The 21,583-nt window shown below is 37.5% G+C and overlaps 1 pseudogene across 1 annotated transcript; it reads left to right on the top strand.

Moving 5' to 3' along the window:
* Nucleotides 1-2,191: 2,191 nt before the first annotated feature.
* LOC306651351 (transcription elongation factor SPT4-like) lies at nt 2,192-3,212 on the top strand (annotated as a pseudogene). The gene has a single exon. The product of its transcript is annotated as a transcription elongation factor SPT4-like (transcript).
* Nucleotides 3,213-21,583: the final 18,371 nt, after the last annotated feature.

The following is a 21,583-nucleotide window of genomic DNA, read 5'->3' as shown; positions in this document are numbered from 1 at the left end:
AAATAATAAAAATAACATGTAATTTTCAGTCCTATTGAATTTTGCCGATGAATACTCTAATGCCATTTATATGAAAGGAAAAGAAAACTCTGATCCAGGATCCATTCCTGGGATCCCATGTTGCTTTTCATAATCATAGCTCTTCAGTCTCCTTTAATCTAGGACATTTTTCCAGTCTCTTTTCCTTTCATAACCTTGATATTTTTGAACATTACAGGCCAGTTATTTTGCCAAAAGTCCCTCAGTTTAGGTTTACCTGATATTTCCTTTTGATTGGATCCAATTTATACATTTTGACCCATTATCACAGAATTATTATGAATTCTCATCATATCATGAAGTCCATGGTGGCAATTTGTCCCAATCCTCAGGATGTTAACTTTGGTCATTGGTTAAAGGGGTGTCTGCCAGGTGTCACTATTACACAATTACTAGTATTCCCTTTGTAAGTAATAGATACCTTGTGGGCAGATATTTTGAGACTAATTACATAACTTATTTCCCATCATTCACAACTTTGCTGTCCATTGAAGATTTCTTTCCAGAGTCATTATTGCTGATAGTTGCCAAATGGCAGTTTTAAAATTTGATCATTCCTTATTAGTTGGGATTCTGAAGTTGAGTATTCCTACTTTCCTACTTATTCATTTATTTATTTCACTATGTATTATGATTTCATATTTTATTCTATTGGTTATTCTGTTATGCATTATTCATTGTAATTCTCAAATCATCCCAGATTTGGCCCATGTTAGTTCTTTCAAGCTGATTTCTGTGTTCTTTTAACATGACTTTATTATTATTTGAGCATTTCCTTGTTTTCAGGTACAAGTTTGTGCAGGCTCATTTTGTACTCTCTGTGCTCCAAAACTGTCTAAGGCACCTGGTTCCTACTGGAAAACTGTATTTAGAAACCAGGGTCAGGGTGCAAGAGGCGCTCATTTATTGCTACTAGTGCATCATTGATTCTAGGTTGTGTGTGTGCGTCTGCACATATATAAAAGCTGAATTTAATACTGATGTTTCATCCACTAAATTACAAGAGCACAGGGTTATTTTTTGTTTTCTCATGTATATATTTTAAGTTTTTATTTATTTATTTATTTACTTATTTTTGGAATAGACAAGTACCACCATACCCAGGTCCTTTCCATATTTTTAACTCCATTCATCAGGAGGGGAAAACCTGGCTCTCATTTTTCCCAATATATCTAGTTTTTGATCAGTTTTACAATATTTGTATTTTCAAATTGCTAACTCAATCTATAGGGAAAACAAATTTGTCAACTAAATATCCACTGCTTACAGTTCTAATTATCATTGTTCAAAGGGCACATGATCAAAATACTATGTTCAAATGTACCATACCTCTACAGTGTGATACTGTTATTAACTTGAAATAGTTAGGTTCATTTATTCTGTATTTCACTTCATGTCATTTTCTTACCCAGTGCCCTTCTGTTATACTAAAATAATCAAGTAATACTTATAATTTCTTACCTAATTTGAAGTTATTTTATCACATCCATTATGCATTTAATTGTTTGAGTTTGAATTTCATCCCCTAAAACCTCAAATAGTATTTGGTGTCATTGGATTCTGCATAAATGTTTTGTACTTACAGTGTTATCAGATGTAAATGCTTCTGCCAAATGAAAAAAATTGCCACCATCATGCTTATAAGATTTCCTGAATAATCTTAGTCTGAGGGCTAACTTATAGTTTTGCTGAAAGCATAAACTTATGGATTCAACAAGAGCATGATAATATTTTTCATTTTTCATATTTGTTAATGCTCTATAACATGATGTCTGTTTTCACACTGGATTTAAATTTTGAGTATTAAAGACTAATTTAATGTGCTCTTCACTTTCATTGAGATCAGTATGCATTTGAGATCTATGCTGCCAATCTTTCTGTTCTTTCAATTGATATTTTTCTATCTCCAAAGAGTTTGGAAGTGTGAAAAAATATAGCATTGTTTAAGATAAAATGTGGCAACTAGGATCAAGCGACTTTTTTGTCATTAGGAAGAATTCATATAGAATAAGTTTCCTAAAATTTGAACCATCATATCCTCTAGTAAGACTGTCTATTGTTTAATATTAAAATTATATGCTCAGGTGAACTGTTTACTTCCTGTGGTGTGGAGGCTGTGGCCACGTCCGCAGCTGTTCTTGTATCCAAGAGGATGGCCTTGGAGACTGTGCCCAAGGACCTGCGACATCTGTGAGCTTGTCTGCTGTGTTCGCTGGTCAAGACAATAGACCAGTTTGAATATGATGGCTGTGATAATTGTGATGCACACCTACAAATGAAAGGTAATTGATAGATGGTATACGACTGCACCAGCTCTTCCTTTGATGGAATCATTGCGATGATAAGTCCAGAGGACAGCTGGGTCTCCAAGTGGCAGGGAGTCAGTAACTTTAAGCCAGGTGTATATGCAGTGTCAGTCACTGGTTGCCTGCCCCAAGGAATAGTGCGGGAGCTGAAAAGTCAAGGAGTGGCCTACAAATCCAAAGACACGGCTATAAAGACCTAGCAAGATGCAGGCTGCCAACATCTTTGCTTTCCACCTCCTTCCTCTGCTTTTTTTTTTTGTTGTTGTTGTTGTTGTTGTTGTGAAACTAAACAAACAGAACTTCAAATACTCCTTATCCTCCAATTCTGAGAATCAGCAGACCATTGAGAGAGCAGCCCATCCTGTCTCTAGGCCATTTCACCCTGGGACTACTGGTGGAGGTGGAGGGGTTGGGGCTGGAAGGTTTACAGAGACTGAATTGAGGGGAAAGGGAGTCGGTTTTCCTGCCCACGTCCAGGGCTGTGCCCTTGCCCATGAGCAATACTTTGGGTTAAGTTCCAATTAACATGAACCACTGGAAAATTCTTAAAACCATGACACATGGCTTGTCTCCCTCTTCCTTTCTCTTAGCTCGGCACAATAAGGGCTCACGTGCCCAGTAAGCACCATCCCAGCACAGTAGAGTCTCTTCTGCTCTTGTCACCTGTCTCTGAGCCTCCAGGGGTGCAGCCTTCCTAGTGTACTTGCTTGAGCTTCATTGGAAGGTCTGCTGTTCTGAGGCACCGTAACACCTCAGTGTAGTCCCATAGTCTAGGGCTTATATCCTACTGCCTAGACCTGGCATTATTAGTCTCTCTTGAAATCCTGAAGCTTCTTAGTGTTCTTCGCCCCTTGACTTTGTTTCATACTGCTTCTTTGTGTCTTTATTTTTACTGATCTTCCTATACCTTTGGACAGTTTTATCCTCGTCTTACATTCCCCTCTCTGGAGACCTTCCAACCTCAGGTGGCTCCTGGGTCTTGTCTGGGAGTTTGTGCCTCTGTGGGAAGTTGGCCTTTCCTTCTCTAGCTTGGTAGGGGGCTTTGGGTAACTATGTTGGCCAAGGTGGGTTGTTTGTTTTAAAATTTTAAAAATTACTGTAAATTCTCATGTATTTAAGTGTCCACAGAAATCCTATTAGTATCCCCATTTTGATTTAAGTTCATCCATAAATGAGAGTGATTATACTCTATTTACCTCAGGATTCTTGTGATAAGAAATGAAGCAATGTGCTGGGTTTGGTGGCACATGCCTGTAATCCCAGCAGCTCAGGAGGCTGAGGCAAGAGGATCACAGGTTCAAAATCAGCCTCAGAAACTTAGGCTGTAAAGAATCTAGTGAGAAAAGCTGGGGCTGGGGCTCAAAGGTTAGGCACCCTTGGGTATCAAAAAGAAAAAGATGAAGCAATATGGAAATTCTGTAACAAATCTTGTAAAAGGTAAAATTCCAAAAAAAAAAAAAAAAAAAATTATATGCTCATCTACCTGAATTGACAGAAAGTCCATTTGGTTTAATAATTTACAGTTTAAAAAATATTTAGTTATCCTTAATGTGGAGAATGAAGTTAATCCCTAAACTAATTCATGTGTGATTTATCTGCTATATTCTCCTGAGACTAGAAGTTCCTGAACTCTTTTTTTCATTTTTCATCTATTTGTTTCAGAAATTGATTTTTTCTAAACAATTTTCTTCTTTAAGGGTTTTAAATTTTATATTTTCTGATACTGAGGTCATTGATTTTCTTTTTGACATCGGAAATAAATGACATATTAGCTAATAATTTATTCATTCTATTTTATGATGTTGAAAAATGCATATACATATATTAAACTGATAAGAACAGATACTACACTTGATCTTAGCCAAAAGGCTGAGAAGCGATAGCATATACATATAATTCTGCTAAAGGTTAACAACAGGTTTTGTGCTCAGAAAATTCCCATAATGATAAATATACATTTGCTATAATATAATTATAGAGTATTATGTAGTAATCCTTATTTTATGACCATGTAATATGTAATTTGTGAATTATTAATGATAAATGCATATTATTTGTTATTTACTAATTCATGTTAGAATGGAACAATAGAGTACTTAACCGAGACCTCAGTGATATCATTACAGAAAAGCAAAAATAAAAATATAAAATAAAACAAAACCACCACAAAACACCCAGCAGAGAATATGAAGCATAACATGAAATACCTAACCAGACCTGGTTTCCTTTTTTTTTCCTCCCTATTTTTTAATTGGTGAATTATAGTTCCACATAATGGTGGCATTTATTGTTTCATGTTAGTACATGCACACAATATAACAATAAAATTTGGTCAAATCATGCCCCAGCATTTCCCCTCTTCCTCCAGACCTGGTTTTCTAATTATTAAGTAGTGAGTATTTTCTAAAAATTATATATGTGTATATATTTAATATCACATAAATATATATTTGCATCACATAAATATTGAGTTGCTTCTTTTAAAATATCAACCTTCTTATTAAAGAAATTCATATATTTGAGAAGGGTGCAGTGGCATATGCTTGTATAATTCTGTCTACTCGGGAAGCTGAGGCAGGAGGATCACAATTTGAAGACCAGCCTGAACAATTTAGTGAGGCCCTAAGCAATTTAGCAAGACCCTATCTCAAAATAAAACAAATAAATAAAAAAGACTAGTGATATAGCTCAGTGGTAAATTACCCCTGGGTTCAATCCTCAGTTCAAAAAACAAAAACCACACAAGCAAAAAAAAAAAAAGAAATTCATATGTTTGAAAAGATAATTTAATAGAATTGTTAACTAGATATTAAGTTGTTAAATGGATAACTACTGTAATTGTTGAATTTCCCTTATATGCCATAAACTTATTGAGAAGGTTTTGTTTTTCCTTTCAATTTTAACATGGTGCCTGTCCAAAGCAGTCAATAATTACCACTAACAGGGTTCCACTAGCTGAGCACAGAGGCCCTAAACAACTTGGAGAGACCCTGTCTCAAAATAAAATATAAAAAAGGGGCTAGAGAAGTAGCTCAGTGGTTAAGGGTCCCTGGGTTCAATCCGTGTATCAGTAAAGAAGACAAAAGAGAAGAGGAGAGGAGAGGAGAGGAGAGGAGAGGAGAGGAGAGGAGAGAAGAGGAGAGGAGAGGAGGGGAGGGGAGGGGAGGGGAGGGGAGGGGAGGGGAGGGAAGGGGAGGGGAGGGGAGGGAAGGGGAGAGGAGGGGAAAAGAAGGAAGGAAGGAAGGAAGGAAGGAAGGAAGGAAGGAAGGAAGGAAGGAAGGAAGGAAGGAAGGAAGGGAGGGAGGGAGGGAGGGAGGGAGGGAGGGAGGGAGGGAGGGAGGGAGGGAAGGAAGGGAAGGAAGGAAAGGAAGGAAGGGAGGGAGGAGAAAAAAGAAAAAAGAAGAGAGAGAGATAGGGTTTCACTGGATGTCATTGTCCTACCCTGAGTCTACTGTGAAACCCTATTTGTGATCACAACAAATCTAAACCAGCCTAGTACTAGAAAACAGGTCACAGGCTCTTAATTATCTCAGAGGTCTAAATATCCTAATTTTATGGTAGGATATTTAAAATCATTTCATTTTCAGACAATCTCCTATCTTATTTTAGTTACCCAAGTAGGTTTTCTTACCAGAAAAAGAAAGCACTGATCAATTAATCCAAGTCCTCTGATCCTTGTGACAGCTGAGGACAAGTATGTGAATATTACAATGTAGTTCCATGGTCTAGGCACCCTTTGAGTTATTAATCAACTCAAGTTTCTGACTCTTCTAAATCAGTGCCATACTTTAATGCAATAATCTTAGGATGCCTGGTTTGAAAAGGTTTATTGGACTTTACTGTTTGCAAGCAGAGCTTTGTGCTTGTAGAATATGGGAGCCTGCCTTTGTACTGGGCTGTCTTACCTAAATTTAGTGTCCCTTGACCAGACTACATTTCACATTTGTAACAGCCTCAAGAGGTCAGAGCCTTTAAAACTTTAATGCAGATCATCTGTTTCCATTCCACATCCTGTCCATGACCTGGAGTCTCACTGCTTACAGATGCAGGGATATGGAGTACACATTCTGCCCAAAAAAGAATCTGTGAGAGGCTGTATTCTTGTCAACCATTAGAATGAACATAATTCCTGACAACTAATAGATGCTCAGTAAAGGCTTGCTGAATGGATGAATGAGCCAAATTTACTGAACCCCCTGTGATATGACACTGTTGACCTATCTACTCCTCCAAGATAGCACTCATTTACATCTCTCCCACTCTCTGTTCATTAATTGTCAGGCCTTTTCTAACAACTTCCAAACCTCTATCCCTGTCCAGACCACTCCAGTTTTTTATGAATTCTTGCCTTCTGGTTATTTCCTCTTGATTATTCAACAGGTCCCTCAAATCTATATCCTTTCTTCTGATTAATAAAGAATGGGTGTGAAAAGAGCGTTTCGTCCACCCTATCCTTCCTGCTTTAGGCTGCACATATTTTTTTCAAACACATATAGACAATTTAAAAATTACTGACCATGTATTAATTCACAAAATCAGTCTTGAACAATTTTTTATTATTATTTTTTTGGTACTGGGATTGAAGTGAGGGGTTCGTTATCACTTTGCTACATTCCCATCCTTTAATTTTTTTGTTTTTAATTTTGAGACAGTGTCTTGCAAAGTTGCTGAAGCTGGCCTTGAACTTGGAATCCTCCTGCCTCAGCCTCCTGAGTAGCTGGGATTATAGGGATGTGCCACCCCACCTGGCAGTTGTTAACAAATTTTAAAGAACTTTATTATACCATATTTTCTGAACATAATTCAACTAAGGTAGAAATCAACACCAAAAAGAAAATTTTTTAAAAGAGAAAACTTTCATAGGAGTGTTTATATGTGATATAAAAGAAACTAGAAGTTCTTGATTTCATTTTTACCATTTCAGCTACTGTTGGCCTGGCATATATTTCTTTTTCTTTTTACTTTCAGCCTGTTTGTATGTTTGAATATAGAGTATATCTCCTACAGACTATAAATAGTTGAATTATGTATATTTATTTTTTTAAATCCATTCTGCCAATCTCTGCTTTTGTTCAGAAATTTATTCCATTGATGTTGACATACTTGTTGATAGAATTTAGGTCTAGCATCTTGCTATTTGTTTTCTACATCTTATATTGCTGTTTGCTCTATGATTTCATTACTGTTCTTTCACATTAGTTTTCTTTGTTTGTTTTTAGTGTATCATCTAAATTTTCTCTTTCTTTTTCCTGTATATTTAGATGACTTGGTGATTGAATGGTTCTGCTTGAAATTACAATTAAGATCTTAAGTTAAAGCAATATGGTTCTAATTAATATCAACTTATTTGCAGTAGAATATAGTTTTTTTTCATCAGAGTTCCATTCCTGTCTTCCTTTGTGTTATATAAGCCCATCAATTTTTTTTATAATTATTGCTTTATGCTGTTGTATTTTAAATCAGGCAAGAAAAGAAAACTACATTTATATTGCTTTACTTAAAATTATATTGCTTTACTTAATTACTTACACCAGTAGTCTTTTATTTCCTCATGTGAATTTCTTGTAGGAAAGGTCTGCTAAAAGTGGATTTTCTTAGTTTTTACTTACTTAGGAGTATTTTCATTTCTTCTGTTTTGAAGAATAATTTTGCTGGATATAGACTTTTCAGTTGATCATTTTTTTTCCTCAGCACTTTGAATATGTCTGGCCACTGCCTTCTGGGGTCATGAATTCTGTTGAGAAATTGGTTCTTCTATTGACGAACTTTTATTGACAATCCCTTGTGCATGATGAGTTGCTATTCTCTTACTATTTTCATAATTCTCCTCTTGTCTTTGTCTTTTAAGAGCTTAACTATGATGTTTCTATGAATGGTTCTCTTTGAGTTCATCCTACTTGGAATTGGATACATAGATTGGTTTTCATCAAATTTGGGAAACTTACAGACATTATTTATTCATTATTTCTTGGGCCCTTTCTGCTGCTTCAGTCCTTCTGAGATCTCCATGGTATGCATGTAAGTATGTCTGGTGGTATCGCATAGATCCCATAGATCCCTGAGGCATTCAGTCATTTTTCTTTTTGTTCCTTAGACTGGGTCATTTTAATTCCCTGTCTTCGGGTATGCTGGCTGATTCTTTTTCCTGCCTTCCCAAATCTGTTCTTGAGACAGTTTTGCGATTTTTTAAAAATTTTAATTATTGAAATTTCAATTATTTTTATTTTACTTATTGAAATTTTAATTCCAGAATTTCAATTTGGTTATTTTTTAATATAATTTATCTGTATTTATTGGTATTTGATGTGTCATTGGGGTCATATTTTCCTTTAGTTCTTCAGACATGGTTTCTTCAGCATTTTCTTTCTCTTTCAATCTCTCTCTCTCTTTATATATATATGTATATATGTGTGTGTGTGTATATAATATATATATATAAAATAGTGGATTTATATATATATATGTATATATATATATAATAGTGGATTTAAAGTTCTTTTTAGTAAATAAAAAAATCATGACTGTTTCAGGAACAGTATCGGCTACTCACTCCTCCCCCTACTCCCCAGGGAAGGACCACACTTTCTTGCTTCTGTGTACATCTAGCAATAGATTTTGTTATTCAAAACTGAACATTTAAAATAACATAATGTGGCAGCTCTGGAAATCAGATTTTCCCCTTTCTAGGATTTATTGTTGCTGTTATTGATGTTGTTTGTTTAGTAATTTTTATGGACGAATTTAGTGATTTCTGTATTTCATGTCATTTCAGGCATTGAATTCTGTTTGCTTAGTGACCATAAGTGATTGGTTAGTGATTGAACGTAGATCTTAAAATGCCTTGAATCAATATTTCTTTCTTATTTTCTGAGAACATCTGTTTATATATTGGAGTACGCCTTTAATGTTCTTGAAATTTTTATTTAGCCTTTCCTGCTGCTTGTACAGGGGTCCTCAAGTCAAACCCAAGGCAAGAGATTGGGGTCTTTCAAAGTCTTTGAGGGGCACACCCACAGTCATTCACATGTATAGACTTCTAGATCTTGGGTAATGTGCCAGAGCTTTTCAGTCTTTAAAGGACATGTCTTTCCCCAGATCTTCTTCTTCCATTTTGGTTAGCCTTCTGATTGCTTGAACTTACAATGAAGAATTTGGCAACTGAAATGGTAAAGAACTGCCTCAGGATACTTTGTCCTATGCTGAAGCTAGGATGTTGAATCAAGTAACATCCTATGAATGGGTCCTCCCTACTGCCTGCCCAGGAAACTGCTGTACAGGACAAAATGATGTAAATGGTTTGAAGACGAGAGTTTTTGAGAAGCTCCAAATCCAGGCTGTCTCCTGAATGCGTGCTGCTGTTGGTGCTCACAGATATCAAGTATGTGAGGCTACTAGTTTTCAAGGCCTGGGAGTAAGTTAAGTTATAATACCACAAACCCTGCTGTTTCTATGAGGATTCAGCAGTTGTTCTTAAACAAATACTCCTTGGATTGTTGGAAGCATTTGATTTCCAGAGTTTTGAAAAAGTTAATTTTGACCAATTTCCAGTATTTTTGTTGCTTTTACAAAGGGATGTATATACTAAGGTCATCTCTCTGCATTTTCCCAAAGCATACATATTTGGGGGAGGTACTTGGGATTGAACCCAGGAATGCTTTACCACTGAGCTACATCTTTAGCCCTATTTATATTTTATTTCAAAACAAGGCCTTACTAAGTTGCTTAGGGCCTCACTAAGTTGCTGAGGCTGGTCTTGGAACTTGTGATCCTCCAGCCTCAGCCTTCCAGGTTGCTGGGATTGCAGGTGTGCACCACTGTGCCCGGATATCTAAAGCATGCACTTTTAATTACTGCCTTACACTTCACTTTTCTTGGCTAACTCAGTTAAGCTTGGCTTACACAAGAAACTTTGAGTGGCTTTCCTATGTCCCACAGAAACATCCTATATCCTGTTGCTCTTTATATAAGCAGGTACTTGCAATATGATGTGATAGCCCTCCCCTGAGACTTCGTCTTTCTTGAGAATAACAACACAGTCCTTATTGAACTCAAACATATATAACACAAGGATAAGGTCAGCTGAATGTAGGAGAACAAATTCTGAGTTTTTAAAAGCCAACAGGTAAAAGTAACAAAAGGAAACTTGAAACTGGGAATGAATTGAATACCCTTTCTAAAAGTAGTTCCCTTAAGAAAAACTCCCATTTCACTTATCCTTGTTACAAAATTAATTGCTGGTCTTAATCCTTTTCTAATCTATGCAGAAGGTTCTCAACTGACCCGGAGGCATTCATTTTATTAGCATATGAGTCATTTGGAAGTATAATAAATATGCAAGCCATCCTCTCTCGCCTCTCTTGATGATTGCTGCTACTCTAAAGCAGTGTTTTTCCATAGGCAAACACAACAAATTCATCTCTAATTCAATTTGTTGAAACAAGACTGGTGAAGCAGAAAAAGAGGAAAAAGCTTAAAGATGTAGCAGGACAGTTTCATTCCACCGCCCTCTCCGAGGGGAAAGGAAAAATCAAAAAGAAATTCATGCAAAACCTCCCTACGACAATAGAAAATCTTTCAGAACCTAAACTTTGGTATGACAGCCAATCTCCAACCTCATCTCTGTACTAGTCAGCTAAATGAAATATAATCATTGCTCTGTCACACATCAGCATAGAAAGCAACCTCCCAGTTTTGTGTTCTGCGCCTTATCATTGCTGGTGCTGTTGGTTGTCATTGAGAATGGTTGGGGAATTTGGAAGAGCTCCTTTACAAAAGGAAATTGAGCAAATGTGAACAGGAAAGGGGAAGAGATGACAGGACTAGCTGGGGAGGATGGAAAATGATGGCTCAAGAGGCAAAGTTGGAAGTGGTAATTGGTATATAAAGGTTACAAGGGAAGGCAGACGCACCAGCTACATGCTGAATTAGAACTGCAATTTTCCAGCTCTGTTTGGGCAGAGTCTACAAGGTGCTTTGGGCCTGGACAGGTAACATTAATTAATGTATAAATCAAAATAAGCCAAGCCGCTTTGAGTTGTGTTAATTTTTTTTTTTTTTTTTAATTTTGGACTTTGCTCTGCTTTTCTACCTTTATTTTATTTGGACACAGTTTTATAAAAAGTCTGGGATTGAGAAGACAGTTTTATATAACATTTAATTAAAGGTAAGGCTGATGGAACCCCAACTGAATAGGAAATAATTTTGATAATTTAATAAATCTATAAATAATACAGTAGCTGAAAGCAGCATTTTCTTAGGGGACCATCAGGGCTAGGCTCCAAAACAGGATGACATATTAATAGCCAGGTTGTACCAACTTCTTTAGCTGAATTTGCTATTCCGTGGCATGGTTTTGTGCTTCTGTAACACACTTTCTCTGTGTCTAAAATGCCTTTCTCCAACCTTGAATACCTGACAAGTTTCCAATACATTCCTCAGTACCAAGCCAAACACCTCACATTCTGAATTTTTTGTTCTTTTAAAGTGTGGTGGGTATGTGTAAACCTTCTTAAGCCGGAGTACCTGCCAGTTTTGCTAGTTCAAGGGTATGGTATAGTAGGCAAGTTACTTTAATTCTCTGTGCCAAGATCTCCTCATCTATAAAGTCAGCAAGGTGTTCTTACACAGTTGTCTCTCAGTAACCATGAGGGATCTATCTATCCAAAGATCCACTGCAGACACCAAAATGTGAAGATGTTGGAGTTGTTTATACAAAATGGCATGGCTATTTGCATTTCACCTACACACATCTTCCTGTATACTTTAAATCATCTCTAGATTACTTATAATACCTAATACAATCATACACATCAATTCATTTACATGGATTCAGCATAATACTAAGTACATGGCAAATTCAACTTTTGCCGTTTGGAACTTTTGGGAATAATTTTTCCCCCAGTTTTCTTCGGTTGGTTGAATCCTGTGGGTACAGAGGGCTGACGGTATCTGCTTCATGATGTACTTGTGCAGATTTAATAAATAATTACACAAAGCCTTATTTATTTATATTGTTTTGGTGCTAGGGATGGAATCCGGGACCCTGAGCATGCTGATCGCATGCTCTAGCACTGAACTATGCCCTCAGTACCATGCGCAGCCTTTGCACCTCATTGTGCACATATCAAGTGCTGTATGAGTATGCATTTTCTGTGTCCACTTTGTTCTTGTCATGAATGTTCATTATAATCTGTATTGCAAGTAGCTGCCAGAATAGTTGTTTCCCTGGACTATGCTGTATGTTCGAGGGCAGAGAAAATAGTTTAGCCATCTTTGTATTCCCAACATTTAGAATAGAACTAATTGTGTGCAGAATACCATTTGAAGGGCCAGGTATGGTGGTGCATGCCTATAATCTCAGTGGCGCAGGAGGCTGAGACAGGAGGGTCATGAGTTCAAAGCCAGACTCAGCAACTTGGTGAGGCCCTAAGCAACTTTGCAAGACCCTGTCTCTAAATAAAACATAAAAAAGGACTGGGGATATGGTTCAGTGGCTGAGAGCCCCTAGGTTCAATCCCCAGTACTAAAAACAAAACAAAACAAAACAAAAACACTGAAATATCATTTGAATGATCTTTCTCTTTTGATGGCTCCACATTGTACTCTAGTCCATAAGTCGTATGCATTTTTTCAGTATATGTCTTTTGTCTGCACTAACTCCCTGGGATTTGACTATCTATTCTCTGCTGATAATCCTCCTATTTACTTGCTAGCCACAAATTCTCACCAACCCTCCAATTGCTGGCTTGCTGTTATTGCCAGGATCTCTCTCTTACGAAATGCTGCCACCACCTCAAATAAACTCTGTCCCCAAACTCAACATTGCCTCTTCCCTCTCAAACTACCTCTTTTCTTGCCAATATTGTGATTGAATTGCCTGGGCAAAACTGCTTTCATCATAGTGCATTATCTTGTGTTGGATTTTATATTACTGGATTTCAAAATGTTGGAGATCAGAGCCCCATATTTCTGAATATCAACACAAATATGCACAGTAAATGAGAGATAATTATTCCATATAATCCAAGTAATAAAGAAGTATCGATTGAAAATATAATCACTCCCCATGCCTACTTCCTCTTGCTGTGGTCTCCTCTAATTGTCCAATTTCTTCCTGCTCCAACACCTTTGCTCTCTTTTATTCTTTACTCCTTTGCCTTTTTCTTCTCATAGTCTTTCATGGATTTAGCCTCATCTTCTCAATCTACCTACTTTCCTCTTCTTCATTTTCTTGCTTATACAAAGCTCGTTTTAAAAGGTTATACTGACTGGTGTGATGGTGCAGGCCTGTAATCCCAGCAGCTCTGGAGGCTGAGGCTGGAGGATCAACTTAGCCAAGGCCCTAAGCAATTTTCCAAGACCCTGTCTCAAAGTAAAATCTAAAAAGACCTGGGTATATGACTCACTGGTTAAGCATCCCTGGATTCAATCCCTGGTACCAAAAAAAAAAAAAAGGTTATACTTCTTCACCTAGCATAACCTTCCTAGTCTTCCTGCTCCCTACCCCACCCCCCAAAATAGACTTAAGAAATTTGAAGTCAATCTGACATTTTGGAGATGCTTTCTGTGCTTTGCATATGTAGATAAGGGTGAGAAGGATTATTTTAATCCGCACAGATAGTTGAGGTGGAGATGTAGGAGTACCAGTTTCAAATTATGAGCAGTAAAGGTCATTTAATAGTGGTTTAATTGGAATGCAATATTTTCTGGTTAGAGAATATAACAAAACTTATATGGCTATCATGTATCGAACACTCTGATACATTTTCTTAGTCACAACTGTTTCCTCAAATGTCACCTATAAGGTTATTTGGAATGTTGCTCAAAGATGTGGTTACTTAAAGCTGATCTACCAGATTTCTTTTCTGCAATGGATAAACATAATTCAATGAACTTAATAAAATAGATGTAGTTATTATAAAAAAAATGGCACGGAAGGTATTTCTTGCATCTGATTTTTACAATCAACAACAAAACAGCATATTTAGAGTAAATAAAATGCTAGAAGGGCTGATGTGCTTTCATGCATAATCAGTTCTCTGGAAGACCACAAGGAGCTCTGGGATTGCAATTTCAGCCATCAAAATCAGCATAAAATAGAGTAAGAAAATTTCGGAGGACGACTTAGATGCAGGTGGTATTCAAAGGAGCGCATCAGATTTACTCCTTCCCTGGAAACTCCAGGACAAGAAGAGGGAAGATTCCTTGCATTAGCCTTTCTGGAGACAGATGAAGGAAGATGGGCAAGAAGAATTCAGGTACTTTTGGATTAAGGACTGAAAATCAACCCAAACCAAACTTGAATGAAAGAGAGATACCTTAAATGAACCAATCAAGTAGAATAGGAATATGTGAAAGAAGCTAATTTTTAAAGCCTTAGAAGCACAAAATTCTAGTACTGATGAAGAACATACCTATGGGTCTAGAAAGGTATGTTGATTCCATTAATGAATGGCATCAAATATGTTTGCTATCTTGACATCCAAGAGGGCCTGATGTACCTGGAGAAAGTATCATTGACACAGACATGACTAAGAAAATCATGGGGTCCAAGTGTTTCCAAGCAGCTCTTCCTCCCATCCCCTCATTCTTTTTTACTTCCCCATTACATGACTTCTTTTCCTTTTCTCTTTTACACATGAAACGAGTTCCACTAAGTAAGAGGGCATCTGTAAACAGCTTTCCTCTGGACTGAATGAATCTATTGCAAGAGAACACAGCATGCCAGGAGGTGGGGTGTCAGAAAACAATGCCAGAACAAATTCCACTGCCTTCCAGAAATCTCACTGAGTCTTGTGTATGTTATGTGTCTATCAGCATGGACGAAGGCCCACAGCATTTACGGGACACACATCCTCACCCTCCAATTGTCTTACATTTTTCATTCTCAGAAGTTACGAGAAAGTAAAATTCATGAGAAAAAAAAAACTGTCCCTCTCTGAATGATATTTAGCTCATGCAGGCATGACTGTCTTTTCATGTAGTACAATGTGCTCTGTACCGCTGTAGTTTTCATATCTGTTGTCATGCCCTTGAGCACTCCAGATGTTGTTCCCTCCTGTTTGTTGCTATCACGGATAATTCACAAACATGCATAACTCTGGGGATCCATTTGGCGTTCATATCCATATATCCTGTAATATGCATAGCATACATTTAACACATGCACACTGAAATATATTTAAATGTTGACCCATGAGTTAGTATGTGTTTTAGAGAACAAGGCTATTTGGCTTTCATACATTTTTCAGACAATTAGGAAAGAGTCATTGTTTCAGAACCTGTTCATTATTTGAAAGACTACCTTGGTGTTACAAAAGTAATACTGAGACCTTAGCTTTTTGTTAAATTGAGTTTTATTAATTTGCTTAAGAGAGTGAGAGGCAGAAGCTGAAATGATTTCTAGCAAAGCCTTCTGACTGCAATCAAAACCATTTGTCCTCCTTTTCCAATTGCCAGAGAAATTAAAATCATAACCATCTTACTAGACTTTATTTTTGACAGATTTCCTAATAAAAGGGATAGAGCTGATAATGCAGGTGGTAAGAAATGATTCCCCTGAATGCTGGTGAGGTTATGAAGGGTACATTTTTCAAAGAGTTAGTTTTGGTGAATAGATTTCAATTATGCTTGCAATACAGAGTTGTCCTATATTGGAGATTAAAGACTCCTTTATCAGCAATGACTTAGAGGTCTGAAATGAATATAGATCCAATTAATTCCATTTTCCTGTGTCAGTGATGCTCTTTCCCCCTTCCAGAAGGAAACTGGCCACTTCATTCTGCAGAGTTTATGGGAAACTTCCATGGTGACAACTTTATCTTGGTAAAAATGAAGACCTTGGCTGTGTCTTTGGTTGGATCAGATGTGACCAAGGATTTAAGGATTTGATGAATCTTGTGTCAAGATGAAAATAATATTTGTTCCCTACTTGGGAAGTGATATCTGAACCAGCAGAATTTTTCCAATTTATCAAATTCTATTGTCCTATACTGACTGTTCGAGTCCTACATACTAAGAAGAATCTACCAAGCACTAGACATTTTCAGAGAAACGTTCTTTTGCTTTCTTTTAGGGATGCCTGTGGTTCTGTTTTAGAGTTCAGCATGCTTTTTGTTTTTTCTAAGAGGAACTCTAGTTTCAATTTCTAGATTTGTCACTAAGTAATGTGCTTTTAGTCAGTCCATTAACTTACCAGATCAAAATTGTGTTGTTACTTCAGGTTAATAATTTACTATAGCAGCCGGGCATGGTGGTGTACAACTGTAATCAGAGTGACTCGGGAGGCTGAGGCAGGAGGATCAAAAGTTTGAGACCAGCCTTGCAATTTAGCCAGAACCTTAGCACTCAGAGAGACCCTGTCTCAAAATAAAATAAAAAAAAGTTAAAAGGACTGGGGATGTAACTCAGTGGTAGAGCACCTCTGGGTTCAATCCCCAGTACACCCCAGTAGTGTTCCCCTTCCATCACGCTCAGTCGCTTACCTTCTTTCATTTTTCATTTTTTTTCAATACCACATATGTTTTCTCTTTCTTATGTTCTGTCTCCCTAACCAAAAAGTCAGCACTATGAAGTCTAGTGCCTGTCATACAAAAAATATTCCAAAACCATTTGCTGGTTGTGAAGAGGATCAGAATACACTACCCTAAATATACTACTTCGGTATGAAGATTATTTTGAACTGAAGAAAACTGGGAAAAAAATAGGTACAAAAAGAGTTCTCTGCTCTTCTCCCATCTGCCTAAAACTGGGGCATCAATTTCCCTTGTGAAGCTACTCTCACTTCTTGAACAAGGGAGAGGAGAATGACCCTTAGCAGCAGAGACAAAGAAGGTACTGAGACTAGACTAGAGAAACAAATCTTACTAAATAATCCTTAGAGTTTTTCCTGTATATATAACCCATTTAGTTTCCCCTATATATTTACCTTCCTTTAATTCTTTGCCCTAAGAAGCCCAAACCTTCTTTCCCTTCACATAGTCACTTCTCCACAATTTTTTGCCCTTTGTTAAAATGACATATTTATATAAATCCCTCTGTCTAATGACTTCTTTGGGTCTCCCCCTGGTTTTCTCTGTAGCCCCCATGCATGTGAGATAAAATTTCTGTCTTCTTTCCTGTGACTCTACCTTTTGTCAGTTTAATTCGCAAGTGTTAAGTACAGAACCCAAGAAAGTAGAGGAAAAGATTTTCCTGTCCTACAGTTCAAAGAACAATTTCCCGGAACCCAAAAGTTATCTTTTTCTATGCCACAGTCTATATAAATGTCCATTACTAATGTAAACCACTGGGAGATTCCATGTGTTAAGAGTGCTTTACTTCCTTGCCATTTGGAAAGGGGAAGACATCATCAAAATCTGATTACCTGCTAGAGGTGTATGCCATACATGAAGGCTCTGTGTAATATGAAAAAAGTTGGCAGAGAAGAATAAATATAGAAAAGTACGTTACTATTATTTGAACACATTCAAGTGCTTGTGGTGTTTTATCTCAGTCCTCTACAAAGAAGATAGTTATACTAGTCCTGTTTCTCAGATATGGAAACCGAGGTACAAAAGGCCAACTTGCTTGTCTGAGACCTAAGACTAGAGCCTGCATTTGAACCTAAGGAAACCCACCTACATACATACATATATACATACATACATACATACATACTTGTCCACTGAGTTTGACTACATATGCATGGCCATACTTAACTACAATAACATGAGTGAGGCAAAAATTGTGTTTAAAAAGGGAGTCAGGAAAGATGTCACCTTCTGAGCCAGTGAGAATCCATATGGATACTAGGAAAGAGATTTTATCTCTCTGTGCATGAGTAAACAATGCAATCCAGGTGATGGAGAAAAGATAGAAGGTGAACCTGATAAGAAGTCATCTCACCCTTTAAGACAAGTAGCAATAATTCTTTTTTATCATACCAATTCTAAGCAATGATTGCGTATGGGGGAAAGATGGCAATGTACTCATAATGTTTCATAGGCCACCCAGGAGGGAAGGAGCAAGATGGAGAAATAAATGGCAACCAAGATAGAGATGGATCAAAATCCTCTAGGTGAAAAAAAATAGGTGAACAGACCCATCCTCATGGACTATAGAAGTTTCCACTGGCAATTGAATGGTGGTACAGATAGCAATGAAGAAAAAGGCCAGGAGCTGCCAGACAGGCACTTACAGAGGGGCTTTCAACTTTGCAAACATAAAAGTCATAATTTTCAGCAAAACAGACTCACGTTAATTAAGCTCAAGTTATTCTTTTATAGTAATTTGACATTAAGAAATTGAAGAGCCACGAGACCAGACGGCTTCACTCCCCAGTTGATTCTCTCCCCTTAGATGCGCTATGTAAGGTAACTGTTAGCAAAATTTTAATTGGTGAACACAGTATTTTATCTTGGGGCTAGGGCATTCTGAATACTGCTTGTTTAGGATTATCTTTGCTTATCTTAGGGATGTTTGGTTTCCATTTCTCTGCTAAGTTTTCTCTTTGAATGTACTTATAATTTCAGTCTAATCACTGTTGAGACTTAGAAGTCTGGGAGACATTATCTTTCTTTCTTTCAGTTGTATGCACTACTTTCTATTCTCAATGAGTAGGTATTATCTTTAAAGCCTCCGTTTCAGAGGGCATTCATGTTTTCCTTATTTCCATGTTACCCTTGGTTGGGAGATACCCTGCTTTGACTCTAGCTATGTTACTTGCTCTGGAATTCAATAAGCTCTCTCCCAACTCAGAACTTTTTTTCCCTTTTCCTTTTCTTTTTTATTTAATTAAATTAATTAATTAATTAATTTATTTATTTATATATTAGGAATTGAACCCTGGGAAGCTTTACCATTGAGCTACATCTCTCCCCCCCCACCCCCCGGTTATATATCATCATCCACTTATCAGAGAAAACATTTGTCCTTTAGTTATTGGAGCTTGGCCTATTTTACTTAGCATGATATTTTCCACCTTCATCCATTTACCAGCAAATAAATGAGCTAAGGAACTGGGCAGACACTTCACAGAAGAAGATATATAGGTGATCAACAAATATATGAAAAAGTGCTCATCATCCCTAGTAATTAGAGAAATGCAAATTAAAACCAACCTAAGATTTCATCTAACTCCTGTTAGAATGGCTATTATCAAGAACCCAGTCCTTTTTATTTTTCATTTTGAGACAGAGTCTCACTAAGTTGCTTAGGGCCTCGCTAAGTTGCTGAGACTGGCCCCTAACTTGTGATCCTCCTGCCTCAGCCTCCAAGTTACAGATTACAGGCATGCACCATCACTACCGCAATTCAGAACTTTCATGCATGTTGTTGGCTTCGGGAAAGGTCTTCTTCCTACCTATCAAGAAATTAATTCCTGCTCATTGCTCAGGATGCATCCTGAAAGGAACTTCTTTGGGGAACAATCCCTAGTCCAGTTTAAGGTCCCTTTATTATTTTCTCTCACAGCATACTGGTTTTATAGACTTTATCAGACACATAATTATAAATTTAGGCAAGTGTTTGTTTATTGTTTATCATTCCCTATCCAAAGATGTTAGGGCAAATACAAATTAAAATAAAGGCTTCAATGATCCTCACTGAAAGTTAAGAGGCCTCCCTTCTTTTCCTTTCAGAATTTCTTTGTCCTTTTCAAGTGGATGTAAATCTTTTTAATAGCTAAATAAGCCTCTTGCCAATCTCACAACTCAGGAATATTTCCTCAAGGACTTGAGAGCCATCTCTTTGAAATGTAATCATCAAAGAAGATAATGCCCTCTCTCCCAGTTTCCGCAAGAGGATACCAGCCAAACTTCAGCGGGCCCCTGATTCCAAAAGGCAAAGCCTAACTTGAATCAGAGATAGGAGAAAATTACCAATTTTATCTGGAAGTAAGATTAGTTATAGAAGAGAGTGAGATTTCTTTCTGTCTTTGCAATCTCTTCAGTGGGTTGCTTGTGATGTGCATCACATTCTAATTTATTGCTTATTCAATAATAAAATTGTTTTCTTCCTCTGCTACCTTTGCTGAGATGCTTACTGAGCAGGGAGATTATTTTTGTGGCTGTTTTTGGGGTGATGGTGGTGCTGGAGATGGAATTCAGGGCCTCACACATGTTAAGCGCATGCTCCACCACTCTACAAAATTATTTTGTATTTGTTTGTTTGGGTACTGGGAATTGAACCCAGGGGCACTTTACCAAGAGCTACATCCCCAGCCCTTCTTAGTTTTTTTAAATTTTGAGACAAGGCCTCACTAAGTTAATGAGGGCCTCGATAATCTGCTGAGGCCATGACAGTGGTCCTCCACTTTATGCTTTGAATGTAACCCTTGCTGCTCTGCCATTGCAATTTATTTTTAAAATGAACATGTTTCTTCCTCTTCCTCTCTCCCTGCTTCTCCCTAATCTCTCCCCCTCTCTAATCTCAGGAGAAATAGGATTACCTTTCTTTCCCATCCTAGGCAGAGTTATCTGTTCCTGAGTACACACCCACCAGAGGAATCAAGTAATCCAGACTTTGGGGATGGAACCAGTAGGTCTCAGAAATGACTATCTCTCAAATTAACAAGTGAATTACAACTCCAACAGAGAACACAGCATTTGGAATGTAGCCTTTGAGTAACCTCTATTAAACCTGCTGATGGGTAGACTCATAGCCTCTGGGACAGGAGTCCCTGAGTTTCTCCTTTATAAACCTTCTTTTTCCTTTTTCTCAAAACCGTGCCCTCATTATTGGATGGGCATGGGGACCAGGACTGAGCTTACAGCAACATTATGATTGTTTAAGCCAAATAAATAAACATTGTCCTTGGGGTTCAAGGACCACAGGCAAAAGGACAATACAGATTGGAAGAAGTCTGAAAAATTGCCTTTGGCGTCTTGGCAGGAAGTTTGGGGAGTGTAACACCTCATTCACTGGCTTTTGGGCTTTTTCATTAAGTGGACACCATGGAACTGAAGTTCTTATATCACCCCTTCCCCCTACTTTTTAGTGATCCGTAAGCAATACCTCACTCAGCCGAGAATTCAGAGTATAAGTGTGAAGGCCTGTCAGTCAGAGGTAAGCCAACTGTGAAGCAGGGCCACCCCATTAAAACCCTAGGCTAAAGCTTGTTTGTTTTTGGCAGGCCCGGCTCATACTCAGATGCCCATACATTCTGTTGTCGCTCTAGGTTTCCTTGACTACCCTAACATTAGTCAACCCCAACAAGATGTTTTGAACCCAAGTATTTCTTTTGGTTTAAGAAACAAGTA

The sequence above is a fragment of the Sciurus vulgaris genome, assembly GCF_902686455.1.
Source record: "Sciurus vulgaris genome assembly, chromosome: X".
In the NCBI taxonomy this organism is placed as follows: domain Eukaryota; kingdom Metazoa; phylum Chordata; class Mammalia; order Rodentia; family Sciuridae; genus Sciurus; species Sciurus vulgaris.
The sequence above is the reverse complement of the archived record's forward strand: the minus strand, read 5'-3'. Positions and strand labels throughout refer to the sequence as shown.